Raw genomic sequence first — 4912 nt, forward strand, 5'->3', positions numbered from 1 at the left:
ACACACACCCAGTGCACAAAGCATTCGTATCACCTTCCTAATATTGAGCTCACCCCCCTTTTGCCTCAGAACAGCCTCTACAAGGTGTCGAAATGTGTGCCATAGGGATGCTGGCACATGTGGACTCACAGTTGTGTCAAGTTGGCTGGATGTCCTTTAGGTGGTGGACCATCCTTGATACACACGGGAAACTGTTGAGCGTGAAAAACTCAGCAGCGTTGAAGTTCTTGACTCACTCAACCCGGTTTGCCTGGCACCTACTACCATGCTTCCGGTGGCGCTGCACAGCCATTTTTTTGTGGTTTCAGTTAGCTTTTTCTTGTTCTATATGATACCTTAATGTGGATTATTCCCCTTGTGGATTATACATATAATGGACATGATACGAACTGTATCCACATGTGTTGTCTGCTGTAGTTATTGCGAGGGATTTATTTATGTATTTATGCATCTATTGGTGATGCTGTGCTGTTGTTTGTGGGGATGCAAGACACCAAAAGGGACACACATAAAATAATTACTATTACCCCGTTCAAAGGAACCTAAACATTTTGTCTTGTATCCTCCCCTTCATCTACACTGATTGAAGTGGATTTAACAAGTGGCATCAATAAGGAGATCATAGCTTTCACCTGGATTCACCTGGTCAGTCTATGTCATGGAAAGAGCAGGTGTTCCTAATAAGGTTTGTACACTCCGCATATAATACAACATTCAGAACATATTTAGGCCATGCTTTTGATTAAGTTGCGCTCTCGGCTCCCAATGGTCTCTTCTGTAGGTAATAACATGGTAAATATACCTGCATTATGTACGGCCCTAATTGGTGCAAGTGTTCGATGGTCTTAATTTAAACGTTATTGTAAATGTTATGTATATTCTCTCACCACGTGAAGATTAGTTCATTATTTCAACATGAATAAAATGTAGCCAAATGATTTACCTTTTTGAAGATAACCTTTTTGAAAACGTTTGCTGCAAATGTTCACAAGCGTGATGTTTTGCAGGAGTTGCAGTGTGCGTTTGTAAAATATGTGGTGTTAATAATATTAAATGTTTTTCGATCAGTTTTATGAGTAATTAGGCCTAAACTTTCACTATGAATCACAACCACAATTGTTCAGCAAAAGTGAAAATGAGGGACAGTGCCTTAATTCACAAATAATTACAAATAAGTAAATATTTTTATTTTTTTAAATGCAAAAAAGCGTTTGATTTCTAGGTCTGAAATTCACTTCTTGCATACATTTTGCACTTTTCCATTGAGCATTGCCAAAAGGCCCATTTTATTCTGAGCACACCTCTGGCCGTGACCTACACCTTTATCTGGCGATTAATTAATTTGTCAGTTTTGTGCACGTGCAATTAGATACCAATTATTAAGAACAGACTTCGATAAATTCATCGGAATTACAGTGTATTGAAACAAATTCAAATCATACACAAATGCGTCACTATTATCATAGTTTAGGCTACGGTATTAAAACCGTTTTTTGTTATATATTTGCATTCGAAATTAAGCCTGATGCTGACAACCAAGCATAATAGCAAACACATTTGTTGTTGTTTTTTGTGTGGAATTGTGTGGCTCTCATATGTCTAATTCAATCCATATTATTTTCTGATCAGACTTTACATTCAATTCCAAAAAATAAGATGCAGTGCCATGTCGCTTACATTTTTGTTTTTACATCTCGATGCAATTACATGTAGGCCTAATTACACTGTATAATACGTTTTTTCCCCAGTTTCATTACAATCAATCATTATTTATTGTAGGCTGACTCCAAAGGGCCTTGCTGAGTAATGACGTTCTAGTTGTACACGTAGCTAGGCTATAGAGTAACTAACTACATGGCATAAATGTAACCTAATAAAGGGTTGACACTTTATCCGTGGTTTTGAACTACCCGACCATTCTGCGTTGCTGGACCGTTTGATCGTGAGATATTTTCACACTGGTGTCGTTCATGCGTTATAGACAGGCTATCGAACATAACAATCAAGAGGAATTGGCATGTTGTTGAACTTTCAATATCATTCATTGCAATAAAATATGCAGTCAATTAATAACAGTTTTACATTTTAAAGTTAATGTCCAACAGCTATTTTGAAACGACTTAGATGCAGTCCTTTTACACAGCTAAATTGATTGTTGTTTTGTTGTTGTTTTTCGTTATTACTTCATTAAATGTCAGGAATCAGAATGTAGGCAAGCCCATGTTGAAAATTAATTGCTTTATATATATAGTATCATCTCTGATAATGTGATATATCCCGAACTGACAGTCATTAGCCAGTAACGTTCAACGAAAACGTTTGGTCCGTAAAACTACTTCCAGACTAATTTGTCAAACCAAGGGTTGAGTCCCATTACGCACATTACCTGTTGTTGACGAATATGATTATGAGGATAATGTCATGATGATGATATTGAGGATGATGATAAGAATAGTGATGGTGAGGATTGTGATGATGAAGACTGTGATGATTCTAGCAGATTGTGGTTGCACTTTTGGGCATCAGTAGTTGTGTTCTCATGGGAAGTGAATGCTCTGGTCAATCATTTGAAGGAGGAAAAAAACAATATCATGAACATGCTTGTGCATTTCGTCAAATTGGAACCAAATTGGATTTACGCAATCTGGCATGATTAGCCCGATATCACCTCCATGCTAAACGATGCAGTATGAGAGTTTACATTCCAGTGGTGCGTTGGGTGTAATGTTGACACAGAATGCAGTGAGCGGTGCATCACTCCTATAAAGTTGTGTTGCCTAAACACAATTCAGAAGTTACGTTTCCCTTAGGGAGTCGGTAATAATAATGATTTATTTTGTCTCACGCACATGCACTGTGTACGATCTTGAATGGAAATAGTGTATTTGACAACAACAAAAAAGTGCACCGTTGTGTGCACTTTTTTATAACGACTGTCTCCTGTAACGCTAATTTTATTAAATGCATTACTGCTGTTACCTCATGTAACGTCCATATTTGTTTGACAGAAAGCATTGAGTAGCCTAGCAGTTAAATGCCCTCGGGTAATGTGGCGTATTTTTTATTGAATAGTTAGTTATTCGTCACTTGGTTTTAATTTCACGAAGGTCTTACAGTATTAATTATTAGCGGAAGGCTACACTATTTGATTGACCTGCAGTCACAGAAGTAGTAGTAAATGGAATATTGAGAGTAGATCTACAACGACTTACACCAATATAGTATTTTAAACATTGGTACACCTCTTGACATGCATGCGCTCCATAGTTGTCTCGCAAGGTCAGCCTCTCTCATTCAATTAGATTTGCTACTTTATTTTTCTCCTCAGAATTATCATTGTCAGTTCAGTGCATATCTTAAGGAAAACTCTTGCTTTGCCCCCAGCGGCCAAGAACTGGGCTACTTTAGCATGAGTTTCCTGGATCTGCATTTTATCGTTGCAAACAACCGGTTCGCACACAACGGGTTATCATTTGCTATATTAGGCCTATAGGCCTAAAGCTGATGAGTTAATTTAAAGGACATTCATTTCATTACAAACGTTGTCTTTTGGGGGTAGGCCGAATTTCTATTTTGGTGATGTGTAATATTTTGACACGTGTGAATAGAAATGCTATTTATGATGAGTCCTAGCCTAACTGTAGCGGTCACTCGTCACATGTGTGGTGTAAGTGGGGCCAGGGTGTGGGCTACAGGGTTATAGCAATTGCCATAAGAACCACTGACATCTTAGAAGTCTAAATATTGACATCGTGCCACTTAACTGACCCAGAACAGCATACCACGCAGTGTGAGGTGGCTTTCGTCCCATATTGTTTTTGTCACACAGTTCTTCCCATTCGACGTGTGTCACAACGCGCTGTATTAAGTCAGGGAAATTGCCTGTAAACCAAATGTGGTTTTATCAGAGGCAGTGCGCCTGCATTCTGGAACGAAAGCCTCGGGAAAATCAAACCTGATGTAGTGTGCACAGTGCTTATCTTAACAAAAAATCAGGAAGCTCACCATAAAAAAAATCCATGTAAAATAGAGATTTCGGTGCTGTCCACATAAGAGTAATGTCCAGTTAAATACTAGTATTTCGTCATTTTGTGATCCCTGATGCTTCCTGCGAGATCAACGACAAAAGCTCTCTCTATATTATATGACAATATCCCTGCGAACAATGGAGAATCTTCCGTGTAATTTTGTATTCAATATCGATTTGTACGATATCAGGCCTTCAATTAACATTATAGGCTTACTCATCCTCGTGAAAGTGAGGGCATAGCCTATACAATTGTGCTGTGCTATATTGTAAAGGTAATTCACTCAATAGAATGTTTCTCTATGAATGTAAAGCTGGGCTGCCGTGGCCCACTCCATGTTCACCTAATGTTACACATTCACACATTGCATGGATATTTTCTGTACAATCCACATTTGTTGCCTGTTACCCACATGCACTCCCATTTGCCTATGCTTTTGTTGGCCATTGTTTTTAGATCGTCCCAAAGTATCCCATCACAAAGTGTACTTTTCGGTTATCTGATGCAGGATGCCCAGGCCAAATTTATAAGCACATACCATTTTTTTCAATATGATGGATGTGCTCTCATACATGTCTGTATCTGTGTTTGTCTCAATTGACGGCGATTAGTTATTTCTGTAAACAAAATCCCAATGGCGAACGTTACTGAGTCTGCTCAATAGCAAAATATATCCGGAAGACTTAGCAGTAAAGGATAGGTTTTGGAGAGAGGGCGGAAGGGGTTGAGGGACGCGGGAGGGGGAAGGGGGACCTGAATAAGACTATTCTTGGGGTAGACCATTGCTGTTCAGGCACTGGATAGGCAGAGGACAACCCAAACTAGCCTACGCTGCTCGTCACAGACTCAGCGCTTCCGCGTCATAACGCGTACTACTGTGGGCC

This window comes from Oncorhynchus mykiss, chromosome 5 (genome assembly GCF_057628025.1).
Source record: "Oncorhynchus mykiss isolate SJ-2025 chromosome 5, ASM5762802v1, whole genome shotgun sequence".
Lineage (NCBI taxonomy): Eukaryota > Metazoa > Chordata > Actinopteri > Salmoniformes > Salmonidae > Oncorhynchus > Oncorhynchus mykiss.